Here is a 14,792-nt window from a genome sequence, read left to right as displayed (position 1 = left end):
TGCAATTGCTGTGGATTTTCACTTCATTCATTTCAATGCATTAAGTCAATTCTTATGGTCATACAGGCCGTGTGAACAGTGACCTACACGAACACAACCTAAATAGAAGTCTGGACGAGAAATGTGAGGGGGTATGCCCTCATGGAGGGACACTGTACACACCAAAACATAAAACCAAACTTGAAAACAACACAGACAATGACAACAGGTGGCAAAATACTTACCAAATGTACTACAGCACAAGCAGATGGTAAAATGAATAAGTATGAGGTATTGGTTTGTATTTTAGCCAAAACACATAAGCTCATACGCCCACGTTAAGGGTCCTCATTGTTTTGTAAGTCCCAACACTAACAAGACAACTACAACAAAGCAAAGGGGGATACTGCCTACAAGTGGGTCGACCTTCCCAATAGGGACATCCCGAAACTGGAACCTATTGAAAACTGTCTTGCCTTAGATGGCAATGAGCAGGAGCACCAGACAAGGATATAAGACACTAGGTGTCTGCACAACGACAGAAAGAAACAAAACAAGGCCTAACACCCGCCAATCAACGGATGAAGGGGACAGGACAAGGCTCGGGTGTCCGCCCACTAACGGGTGGGGTGGACAAACAAACATAGACCTGGCGTTTGACAACCAACAGATGGGTGGATCAGACATAGGACAGCGTACAGACGGAGTTCAGAAAAGGAAAATACAGAAAAAAGTCAAATGGAACCACATGCATGCAGACCATAAAGCGGACAAACCGAACAAGACACACCAAACGAAGATCTGCACAGCATGCATCTTAACTAGAGATGAGCGAACGCGTTCGTCCGAGCTTGATATTCGTGCGAATATTAGGGTGTTCAGGATGTTCGTTATTCGTAACGAACACCATGCGGTGTTCTGGTAAATTAAACTTTCTTCCCTGAGACGTTAGCGCTTTTTTTTGGCCAATATAAAGACAGGGAAGGCATTACAACTTCCCCCTGCAACGTTTAAGCCCTATACCACCCCCCTGCTGTGAGTGGCTGGGGAGATAAGGTGTCACCCGAGTATTGAAATCTGCCCCTCCCGCTGCTCGCTATGGATGCATTCTATATGCGCTCAATGGGGCCAGCGGCAGCAGCGCTGACCCCATTGAGAACATATAGAAGACAAATCCTTCTTCTCTGGCACAGCTGTAACAGCTGTAGCAGAGAAGAACGATGTTTGCCCATTGAATTCAATGGAACCGGCAATACAGCCGACTCCACTGAATGCAATGGGCTGCCGGCGATCGCAGGATGAATGGTCGGAAAGGGGTTAAATATATAACCCCTTTCCTGCAATTCATCCAGAAATGTGTTACACTAAAAATATATACCGGCGTATAAGGCGACGGGGCGTATAAGACGACCCCCCAACTGTCACCTTATACGCCGGTAATACAGTGGAGCAAAGAATAAAAATCATTACTTACGTTTTTAGATGATCTGCGGCGCTCCTGCAGGCTGTCACTCCCTCCTGGTCCACGGCAGAGTATTGCTTTCTCCACGAAAGACTTTAAATCCCTGCCTCCAGAAGCACATGTGCCTTCAGCCAATCACAGCCAATGACAATGATGTCATTGAATGGCTGTGATTGGCTGTGTTTCTGGAGGCGGGGATTTCAAGGCTTGAAATCCCCGCCTCCAGAAACACAGCCAATCACAGCCATTCAATGACATCATTGTCATTGGCTGTGATTGGCTGAAGGCACGTGTCTTTCTGGAGGCAGGGATTTAAAGCCTTTCATAGAGAAAGCTTGTCTGCCGTGGATTAGGAGGGAGTGACAGCCTGCAGGAGCGCCGCAGATCATCTAAAAACGTAAGTAATGATTTTTATTCTTTGCTCCACTGTATTACCGGCGTATAAGGTGACAGTTGGGGGGGTCGTCTTATACGCCCCGTCGCCTTATACGCCGGTATATATTTTTAGTGTAACACATTTCTGGATGAATTGCAGGAAAGGGGTTATATATTTAACCCCTTTCCGACCATTCATCCTGCGATCGCCGGCAGCCCATTGCATTCAGTGGAGTCGGCTGTATTGCCGGTTCCATTGAATTCAATGGGCAAACATCGTTCTTCTCTGCTACAGCTGTTACAGCTGTGCCAGAGGAGGACGATCTTTATGCTGACAGTGGGGGGGGGGGGGGGGGGGGGCACTCTTGCCGCTATTGTGGCTTAATAGTGGGACCTGTGAACTTGAGATGCAGCCCACCATGTAGCCCCTCGCCTGCCCTATCCGTCACTGTGTCATTCCCATCACTTTCCTGAATTGCCCAGATTTTCACACATGAAAACCTTAGCGAGCATCGGCGAAATACAAAAATGTTCTGGTCGCCCATTGACTTCAATGGGGTTCGTTGTTCGAAACGAACCCTCGAGCATCACGGGAAGTTCGTTCCGAATAACGAACACCCGAACATTTTGGTGTTCGCTCATCTCTAATCTTAACATCCAGGTTTAGTTAGGAGATGTAAAGTTATAAATGACCAGCACGTTCTAGCAAGAGGGGCTGGTATATATGTGCACAGACCAATGCTGATTGGCTGGCTGGAGAAATCCACACCATCAGCCAACCAAATCAATCCCACCTGCAGCAGTATGCTCCTGGAAACCCATAGTACACAGATTTTTGTGCGGATTTTCTCCACGATGTGTGATCATACCCTAACAAAGTGTCAGTGAGCGTTATGATGAAGATGAATCCTCCACTGCAGCAGACCCCTGAAAAGGCCGCAGGTTGCATCTCCTGTTCTAAATGGACCCACTGTTCGTGCATCTATGCTGACAGCAGAAGAATAAGAATACCGTCTTCTACTGAATCAAAAATTTCTACACTGCTTTTATTCATGAAACATAACTAAAAAAAAGTAGCAGCTTCTTACATCAACAACATATGACTAATATATGTGTTTAGCTGACAGCATTCACAGGATCTTGTAGAATCGCTAGCAATTCTAAACTAGCTGTGACATTTGTGCTGCAAGTAGGTCACACGATTTCCAGGAACAAGGCAGAAATTAAGAATAAAAGGATACTTTAGAGTGGAGTGTTTAATGAGACGCTCTTCCTCATCTCACTTATGTCTTCTACAACTAATAAGAAAAATAAAGACCGCTATGAAGGAAAGCACGTTTTATTTACACTGATCTCTCCTCTAGTCACATAGATCACAACAGTGTTTGTGTCTGGAATTGCCCTGTGGTGCCAGCTGAGAGATTTATTCCGAGAGGTTGCTGAAATTTAATATGCAAGTGCTAAAGTAAATAATTGTTTTATTTCCAAAAAACACAGCAGAAAATATCATTTCTGAATGACAGATGTTATGCCGTATTTATTTTTAGGAGTCAAGATTTGTGTTATGTAAAGCCCAGGGACGCCAGCGTTTGGCTTCTGCTTGAATTTAGGCCAGGGAGATATATCATGACTTTTGTTACAATTCTTGCAAATACACAATGTCTCAGATTCTGCTCACTGGGTTGTGTTAGATTCTGTTGATCATGTACAGGGTATAGGTTGTAAGTCAAAATATGAGTTATTTATACAAGGTATTACACTGTTATTACACATGCATATCAACATTGTATCTGGTCAAACCTAGCCATTCAAAAATAATTATATTTACTGTTTATACCTTTATCATAAATTCTTTATGCATGTGTATTGCTACAGTCATGGCTGGATCTAGATACTTTCTGCACACATTACAACTCTCCTACAGATTGAAGAGTCACTGATGAATACAAGCAATATATATACAGTATAGAAATGCACAGATATATAAGGAAATTAGGTATCTATACCAGTGTTCCCCAACCAGTGGCTCAGGAGTAACATGCGGCACTTGAATTAAATGCGTACTATAAGACAGCTCAGCTGTTGATACTGTTGATTACTAGGGATCATGGCCGACCTTCACTATGTACAACCTGTTCGATCACAGAGGGCACCAGCCAACAGCTTGTACAGGGGGCACCAGGCAGATGTAGGTTGGGGGCAATTCCCTTAGGTCCGCCTGCGCAGATGATCTTCTTCCACTGTGCTGTAGTGTCTTGTGGACTGACATGCATTATTATCCTTCTGTCTCCATTTCTTTCCTTCTGATGTTCCAAGATGTCGATGTCAGCTCAACGGTGAATCCACAACACAATCTCTTAGTTATTGTACTTGGGTCATGAACTTGATTCTGGGGCTGTATTTCCGTTATGAGCTTGGTTCTGGTATTTTATCTGTGTGCTGAGGTTGGTTCATGGTGAACTCACGTAATGATTTTGTGCTGGTACAGTATTTATTAATTGAGCTGTAGTGTTATGGATACGCTGCTATTTTGATGCTTTTTGCACAAGCAGAATACAAGCAGATTGCCTATCTGTGTGTGTGTGTGTGTGTGTGTGTGTGTGTATATATGCATATATATATATATATATATTATGACAGGGGACACCAAAATAAAAAAGTACGGCCAACAATACTGGGAATGTTATAGATTTTCTTGTTTTGAAATAGTGTCAAAACCATATCACCCTAGGGTAAGAGTAATATTAGTAATACTGTATATAGGGAATCTGTAATCAGGTTAATGATGTCCTATCTGAAGGCAGCATAAACTAATGATAAGGTGACTTACTTTATTTCTTGCTATGCTTTTTATAAAATTACCACTTCTATGCTGCAGAGCGAGCTTAGCAAGGTGCTTTGTAGTTCATGAGCTGAGGCTCTCCTGCCAACCTGTCGCTGATTTAGGCCTTATGTCCACGGGGAAAATCAGGCCCGCTACGGATTCTCCATGGAGAATCTGTAGCGGGTCCCTCCAGCCCCGCGGACATGAGTGCTGAAAATAAGAATAAACTTACCTGCAGCGGACAGGACAGGTCTTCTCTTCTTCACGTCCGGATCTTCTTTCTTCGGCCGGCGGATGTACTCGACACGCCGGCAGCGGGCACATCCGCCTGGCCGAAGAAAGAAGATCCGGCCGTGAAGAAGAGAAGACCTGCCCGGTCCGCTGCGGGTACGTTATTCTTATTTTAGGTCTCCGGCGGATCCGGACGGCTTCCATAGGCTTCAATAGACCCGCACGAAAAAGGAGCATGTCACGTTTTTTTCATGCTCCATTTTTTAAAAATTCACTTTTATTGACTATCCACGGGTATTTATCTACCCGCGGGTGGTCAATGCATCCCTATGGGATGCAGATCCACATGCGGGTGATCCGCTGCGGATTTGAAATCATATTTTGCCCGTGGACATGAGGCCTTAAGGTGTTCTTCCTATGCACTGTATTAGAAGAAATCTATCAATCAGTGATGGATATTGGGGTTACCTAGTATTCCTAAATATCAAAAACTGCAGCCTTGGCTCCTAATATGGCAGAGAAGCCGTGGTTTTATAAAAAGTACAGTATGAAAGTGACCCAGAACTGCAATCAGAGTCTCAGGTTGGGCAGCAGAAACTTGGTGATAGATTCTCTTTAAAAGTCCTTTTCCTGGCTGAACGCCATTTCTTGTTGGATACCCTCTGCTTTATACAATTCAAAATAAGCTGGAAAGCCAGACAGCAAATGAGAAATATAGTGTTTTCTTTATATTGGGTTCCCTAAAAAATGTTACATATTCAGATGTGGTATTTTAATGGTCATTGATTAGTTAAAATAAAAAAAAAAAGGATTACTCCTTACTGGTACAGAGAAAGAAATAATAGTTACGTGTATCATCCTGTCTGAAAAAACAAAACTAATAGAGACTCCAGTCAATGATTGGAGGTTCTGCCACAGATCTGACTCAAAATGCCAGAAGAACAAGGGCTGCATGCAGAGCTTTTACTTCTGTCCAAAATCTGGGAAACTGGGCAAAAACCAAATGCACACTATTAGAGCCAATAGGGTCCGTTCGGCACTCACTTTTCGGTTCCGTCCTGAGATGAAGCCGATCGTCCGTGTGGATTTACTTTTCCTTGAACGGAGCAGGAAAGCGAAACCTCGGGTGCAGGTGTGAAACTTATTTTAGTTGACATCAATAAATGTTGTTTTTAATAATTTAAAAAAAAAAAAAAAGGCTTGGTACCATTTTAACCAGTAGAGCAAAATGGGATTGTTCTCAGTAAGAGAACCAAGATATTATACCTTTTAATGGCTAACAAATATGCATTAAGTTGTAGCGAGCTTTCAAACCTATTTAGTGTTCTTCCTCAGGCATAATGAAATAGATCCGAAGAGGTATATATATATATATATATATATATATATATATATATAAAACCAACTTCGTCCGAGTTAACTTGGTACCAGTGTTTACCTGTTGTTCTCTTGGAAAATGTTATAAAGTTGTGGCTACTTCAGAAGGAACCGAGGAATAAAATATATATACACATAGAGGAGCGCTAGATTCTCCTCAGACTGCATGCACCAATGTCCCTCTATAGAATGTGCCATCCCTCCCACTGTCCTTACTTTTTACCCTTAAAGGTAACGCCCCTATTTAATTCAAATTTACCCCCAGAATGGAGGTTGCAGCCCCTTCTTAGCCTTAAAGGCATGCTCTATCCCTGCAGTCCATGGCTGATTCCTTATATACTTTACAGCCTTTCAGTATATGGACACATAGGTCAGTTAGATTCTCCACAGTATATACACATAAAAGTTAGGTAGATTCTCCTCAGTATATGCACATAAAGGTCAGTTAGATTGTCCTCAGTATATACACACAGAGGTCAGTTATATATTTTCCTCAGTATATACACATAGAGGTCAGTTATATTCTCTTGAGTATATACACATAGAGGTGAGGTTAATTCTCCTCAGTATATACACACAGGGGTCAGTTATAGTCTCTTCATAATAAACACTTAGAGGTGAGGTAGATTCTCCTTAGTATATGCACACAGAGGTTAGTTAGAGTCTCTTTATATATACATATGGAGGTAAGGTAGATTCTCCTCAGTATATACACATAGAGGTCAGTTAGATTCTCCTCACTATATACACATAAAGGTCATCTATATTCTCCTCAGTATATACACATAGAGGTGAGGTAGATTCTCCAAAGTATATACACATAAAGGTGATGTAGACTCTCCTCGGTATATACACATAGAGGTGGGGTAGATTCTCTTCAGTATATATACATAAAGGAGCATTAGATTCTTCTTAGTATATAAACATAGAGGTGAGGTAGATTCTCCTCAGTAAACAAATCATTTTCCTAGACTTTGTGGTTTCTGAGTAAAGAACTATCTCATGTATCGCAGAGTTTCAGTTTTTCATGCTTAGAATTGAATATTGAAGTTGTGACCCCTTTATTCTTTCCTATTTAGGACATAAAAAATGGTTGTGGCAAATTTCATGTTTGTGCAGTTCAGATGTGTGTTATTAGTTACATTACATAGGGGGTCAAATAGGGGGTCACTTACTTTTGCACTTAGAATTGCATTATCAAGTTGCAGCACCTTTACTTTTTCTATTTAGGATTTAAAGAATGGTCGTGCCAAATTTCACATTGTAGTACTCCGGGAAGTTAGAGAATTAGATTAGGTACATAACACAGGGAATCGCTTACTTTTGTACTTAGAATTGAATAATCAGGTTGCGACCCCTTAACTTTTTCTATTTAGGACCTAAACAATGGTTGTGCCACATTTCACATTAGTAGGACACCGGGTAGTTTCATAACATAGGGCTAACTTACTTTTGCACTTAGAATTTAATAATAAGGTTGCAACCCTTTTACGTTTCCTATTTACGACCTAAAGAATGCTTGTGGCAAATTTCATGTTTGTGCAGTACAGATGTGTGTTATTACTTACATTACATATACGGGTCACTTACTTTTGCAGTTAGAATTGAATAATCAAGTTGTGACCCCTTTACTTTTCTTATTTACAACCTAAAGAAGACTTTGACTCAGAGCTCACCTATACCCAAACACTGATCAGGAACATCCTGAGTCTGGCAGGATAGGGCAGAACCCCCAACAGGACATGGACAAAGGTAAAATCAGCTGTGTTATCAATGTCATCTCACAACCCCACTAATGTGGAGCTCAGTGTCCTCTCCAGGGGACTTTCATTCTGTCCAACTCTGCAATGACATGGAGAAATATTTCAGGAGACTAAGACTGAAAGAGTTCTTAGAGGACACAGGACTTTCAAGCACTCAAACACAGGAGAAACTAGGGGCCATGAAGAAGTCTGATTGGACACTCCCTACTGGCCACAATCCCACTTTGGACAAATATTTCGACATTGGTGCAATCTACTATACTGGACAAGCAGAAAAAGGAAGCATTTAATATCAATATGCAGGAAAGAAGGGCCATCTAGGCATTTAAGAGCAACAAGGAGATCACCATTAAGCCTGTAGATAAAGGTGGTGCTATAGTCCTCATGAATACATCAGACTACACAAAAGAAGCAGACAGATAGCTGAAAGACACCAGATACTACACCAAACTGGATCATTACCTGACTCAACAGTATGTGAGGAAATTGAGAAGGGTCATTAGAAGCCTGTCTGTGGGCTCCACAAAACTTTTGGATGTGATACCAGAGAACCCCAGGATGGTGCATTATACATGCTTCCTAAATTACACAATGCTGGCAACCCAGGGAGGTCAATTATCTCCGGTGCGGAAACCCTCACTAAAGGAATCTCAGTATGGGTGGAAGGCATCCTCAAACCACTGGTGAGAAACACAACCAGCTACCTGCAAGACACCACGGACCTACTGAACAAACTGTCAACTGTAGGTCCCATCCCCGATGGTGCCATCCTGGCCACAATGAATGTGAAATCCTTATATTTCAACATCCACATGAAGATGGACTGACCACCTGCTAAGCACACCTTGAGGCCAAAGGGGTTGCCTTGGAATCAGTGTTACAACTCACAAGATTTATCCTCAAACACAATTATTTTTCCTTTAGCAAAGAGATATTCCTACAACTCACCGGAACCACCATGGGCAGTAAAATGGCACCGCAATATGCCAACCTTTTCATGGAAAATTTGGCCTACTTCCACTACGTTGATGACATCATAATCATCTGGACTAACACCAAACAAGGACTAATAAAATTCCATGAGAGATTTAATGCATTTCACCCCACCATAAACCTGACATTAAGCTACTCGTATACAGAAATCAACTTTTTGGATACCACCATAAAAATTTCAAACAACTCAATACAGACATCCGTAAACCGACTGATTGGCCCACATATCTCAGATGGGACAGTTCTGATCCTAAACACAAAAAGTCCATTGTCTATAGCTAGGCCATCAGATACAACCGGATCTGCTCCAACCCAACAGACAGAGAGGAACATTTGTACCATCTTAAAAGGACATTTATAAATCAGGGCTACCATCCCACCTCAATTGATGACCAAATCACCAGAGCCACCAGGATACCTAGAAATAAACTGCTCCAATACACAGATTAGGAAGAAATTGGTTGTGTAACTCAAGTAGTGACCTACAATTCACACCTAAAGGTACTAAGGAAGACTGCAAAGAAACTCCATCATACCCTACACAAGGATGACCACCTGAAAACTGTATTCCTGCGCCTTCCCCTTCTGTGTTACAGGCAACCTCCAAATTTGAGAAACTTTATTATCAGGAGTGCATTGCCCTCTGACACACACAAAGGAACTTATCCCTGTAATGTAAGGAACTGCAAGATCTGCTCACATATACTGACTGCGAACAGGATACGGATCCCCAACACACAGCAGGACTATAAGATCCCGGGGACATTCACATGTCCCACGTCTGATGATGTGTACCTGATCATGTGCAGTAAATGTCCTGCTGAGGGCTTTTATGTTGGAAAAACAGGTCAAAAACTTGGAGCAAGGATGAGATCTCACCAACACATAATTAAACAAAGACAGACAGAATTACCTGTGGCTGAGCATTTTTCTAGTCACGGACACAACAAAGAATATATAAAAGTTACGATACTAAAAGGCAATTTCAAATCTCAACATCACAGGAGAATTTGGGAGTACAAGTTAATAACCATCTTTGACACTAACAAGAATGGGTTAAACCTAGGAAGGTTTTTTTTTACATCAGTGGAGAATATAAGAAATCTAAACTTGCTGGCCTGGTGACCCCTTAACACTAATTTAGAGACCATAAAACTTGCACATCCCTTATCAGTGGACTAATTTACTCCTCTACTCATCCTGTTCTGGTATTTTTTAAGTGCAAATTAATCACACGATGTCTGTGCCTTGTCATATATATTTATATATATATCCCTTTGGATCTATTTCATGTTGCCTGAGGAAAAACTCTAAGTAAGTTTAAAAGCTCGCTATAACATCATGTATTTTTCCTAGTTATTAAAAGATATCATATCTACAAGATTATTTGGTTTCTCTTACTGAGAACACTCCCATAATGATTTAAGATTCTCACCCATTCTGTATGATCAACATATCTGACCATGGCATTACTATCTATGTCCAATGTTACTAGTGGATTGGTACAGCAGGGAAGGGCTTCTTTAGAGCAGTATTTTTCAACCTTTCTAAACTACATACCAGCAAAACTTAGTTTTATCAGAATCTTTAGGAAAAGTACTGAGAGCAGATTGCACTGCAATGTAGCAATTAGTCTAAATTCATATACAAATCAATTGCAAGTAAACAAATACAATACATGGGAAAAGCATGAAAAAAAGAGTTAATGTCACTCATCAGTCAATTTGAGGTTCACAGTCTTCCCCCAATTACCACCACCATAGAATGTCTATTTACTACTCCAATACAGTGATCAGCTTACTATCCCCATACAATTATTAATTAATGCTGTCAGTCAGTGTCTAATTAATGTTGTACACTGCCAGTTAACATTCATTTAATAGAATGAATGCCGCTATTTAGTGGTCAATTTTGCTACCCACACTAAAATGAATCTGACTTACCCACATTACTTTTAATGCCCTCACCCACCTAAGTACAATTAAAGTCAAATCTCACTCACATGCAGTACAATTAATGCCCCCCACCTACAATAGAATTAGTTCTGCCATCCACATATAGTACAATTAATGCTGAAACCCACCCACTTCATAATTAATTCCACCAGCAATAGTGCAAGAAATGTTGCAACGAACATTCAGAACAAATAATGCTGACACCATCCAATCTTAGTTGCAATTAATGATTCTACAAACTACCGTATAAATAATCTGAAAGGAAATGGAATCATTGCTTGAACATTTGGGGTCTGACTACTAGGACCCTCTCGATTGGGGGTTCATTAACATTTTTACCATGCATGGGCCTAGTTATTTTCAATGAAGTCAATGAGGACTGATAGAACCATTGTCACTCCGCTGTTTCTGCCCCTCCCCACTGATACATGTGATGGGCTTTACATCCCTTCTCTGCTGGTTTACAATCAGCTATGGCTGTCAATGGACTCCTGTTCTCACAGCACTGGGGGTCATAGCAATCACACTCAATAAATATGCTATAAATCTCTTCGGAGGAAACCCTTCAGGTCATAGCCATTTTTAGCGGTGCCTTTTTTTGTTTTTCCATCTCCGTTTTCCAAGAGATGTAACTATTTTTACTCTTCCTCTGACATAGTCTTCTGAGAGCTTGCTTTCTGCAGGATGAGTTGTATATTTTAATGGCACAATTTAATGAGCGTGTAATGTACTGAGAAGTTTTATACTTTTGTGGGGTAAAACAGAAAAAAAATACAAATATGATTTTTTGGTTTAGTTTTTACAGCACTGACTTTGCAGTATAATAACATGTTCTCTTTATACGCCCATCAGTACAATTGTGGCTATACCACATATCTATACTTTTTGCTATGTTTTACTACTTTTACAAAATCAGTAAAACACTGCTTTGTGTCGTTATATTTTGAAACCCATAACACTTTTGTTTTTCCATCAGTGGAGCTGTGTTAACGTATCTGTTGTACGTGAGCTCTTGTGTATATTGGCACCATTTTGGGTACGAGGAATATGCACTTTTTGATCACTTTTTAATCCTTTTTTGGATGATGAAGTGACAAAAAACAAAACAAACAGAAACTGCAATTTTGGGATTTTTTTGTAATGATGTTCACCTTGCAGAATAAATAACTAGATAATTTAATAGTTTGGACTTTTTAGTGCCTAAAGGGGTTCTGTCATTTGAAAAAAAAATTATATACTTACCTATTTATTCCTTCCCCGTCAGTCTTCTTACCGCATCTTCTCCCCGTCGATCATCTCCTGGCTCCTGCAGCCCCCCCAGGTCACCTCACCTCCAGCTGGCCGATTCTTCTTCTGGTGACAACGCATCCATTCTCTGTAGTCTCCTTCCTGCAGGGCAATTTACCCAGTCACTAGTGATGTAGCATTTATAGCCTAGCAGGGAATGCTGAGCTATTGCCATGATTGCGCATGCCTGCTATCTCTCTGCAATAGTATATGAACTCTCAAGGCAAGACAGCACGCATGTGCTGTCTCGGCAATAGATTGGCATTGCTTCCTAGGCAGTGAACGTTACCTGCACTGACCTGCCGGAAGAAGAATTAAGAGAATGGACACATCATAACAAGAAGAAGAGGATCCGGTCAGCTGTAGGTGAGTAGATTTGGGGGCTTGGAGAAGATCAGTGAGGAAAAGATGCAGTAAGAAGACTGCCTGGCGAGGAATAGGTAAGTATTGATTTTTTTTTCTAATGACAAAACCCCTTTAAATTTTTTACATAATGAATGAGGAAAGTTTTTTTTAAATTTCAATAGCCCCCTGCCTTTGTCTAACTGCTTAGATTCAGTTGTTGTTATATATTAAGGGGTTTAATGGCCAAGATCAGGTCGATCTCCGATTCTGGTCATTGCAGGAAGGTGTCAGCTGTATAACACAGGCAAAATTTGCTGCATATGGAGTCAGTCTGGTATGCCTTGGTGACATCACAGCTTTACTTCTGTTGGAGAGAATGCTGTGGCATCACAGGTGGCATTCAGCAAAGCAAATGGCCATGTGCTTCTGTGACTTCACAAGTATGTTAAGGTGAGATAAATCACTGTGACATCACTAGTTAGTTTAGCATGACAGCACACATGTGTATGACTCAGATAAGCTGCTGTGATGTCACAGCTAGTTTCATTTATTCATATACTATGATGCCATATAATGTGTTTCAGTCAGATAAGCAGCAGTGACATCAGAGCTCCCAAGTGGGTTTTGCTTATATAAGCTGCTTGTAATCATATTCCCCAAAACTGCTTTCCTAAATAAAAGTTTTTAAAATAACTGTACGTTTATGAATGTATATTGGGGAGGGGCTATCATGATGTGACAACCCCCTCCCTAGCATTGACAGAATATAGGCTTTGAATAGTCTGTATCCCGTTGATAGTATCAGGACAGCAACATTGGGCAGTTTCAGTGCAACAGGCTGTAAACAGACCGTACTTTCCCCAACTTTTTGGATACTCAGAGAGACATATATGATTCAATGTATCAAAGATCAATTTTCTCACATACATGTCTATTGTACAATAACTTGACACCAGCTGCTCACTTGTCCTCTGTAGCCAATATCCCTCCCTGCTATCTACTGCCACCACCATACTATTTTCTATGGCCACCACTTAGCTCTCCCTAGCAGGGTTGTGCTGCGCTGGTCCTCCCTAAGGGCCAGTGTGCACTTAAAGGGGTTGTACGGGTGCAGGGCAACTTTTTAAAAATCAACTCAAGCCTCTTAAAACACTGAAAGCAGGTGTACTTACCCATCCTCTACCTCGGCAATGCAGCCCCACAGTCCTTCCAGTGTTTTTTTAGGAATGGTTACCACCTCACCTCTGCAGCCAATCAATGTTTGGCCATTTCCCTGGCCTCACTACTCAGATATTTGGAGCCATAATCCCATGAAAACAGCACCTAGTAGATACAGCATCTGATTGGCTGCAGCAGTCAGGTGGTAGCGTTTCCAAAACAAAGACCTGGAGGACTGTGGGACTTCAGTGCTTGGTTGTCCGGTTAGAGGACATCTAAGTACTACTGATTTTATTGTTTTAACAGTCATGGATTGATTTTCCAAAAGTTGTCTCCCAACCGGACAGGCCCTTTAAATAGGAACAATACTCAGTTTACGGCTGAGCATCCCTGACTATTTAAGCCTTTCCCTATCACCTGATCCTTGCTAGAACTATAATGTTCCATGTTTCTGTTTGCACAAAAGTGGGATTACTTAAAGGGGTTGTCCCGCGAAAGCAAGTGGGGTTATACACTTCTGTATGGCCATATTAATGCACTTTGTAATATACATCGTGCATTAAATATGAGCCATACAGAAGTTATATACTCACCTTCCCTGTGCTGGCGTCCCCGTCTCCATGGTGCCGTCTAATTTCAGCGTCTAATCGCCCGATTAAACGCGCTTGCGCAGAAGGGTCTTCTCTCTTCTGGTCGGTCCGGGCACGAGCGGCGTTCTGGCTCCGCCCCCTTCTACGTGTCATCGCGTAGCTCCGCCCCGTCACGTGTGCCAATTCCAGCCAATCAGGAGGCTGGAATCAGCAATGGACCGCACAGAGCCGACGGTGCACCATGGGAGAAGACCCGCGGTGCATCGTGGGTGAAGATCCCGGCGGCCATCTTGGAGGAAAAGAAGGAAGAAGTTGCAGAGAGGGGATTCGGGTAAGTAAAATTTTTTTTTTAAATTTCAACACATCCCTTGGGTTTGTCCTGCGCTGAACGGGGGGCCTATGCAAAAAAAAAAAAAAAACCCGTTTCGGCACGGGACAACCCCTTTAACCCCT

The sequence above is a fragment of the Eleutherodactylus coqui genome, chromosome 9 (genome assembly GCF_035609145.1).
Source record: "Eleutherodactylus coqui strain aEleCoq1 chromosome 9, aEleCoq1.hap1, whole genome shotgun sequence".
Classification (NCBI taxonomy): Eukaryota; Metazoa; Chordata; class Amphibia; order Anura; family Eleutherodactylidae; genus Eleutherodactylus; species Eleutherodactylus coqui.
Note: the sequence above shows the minus strand (reverse complement) of the source record.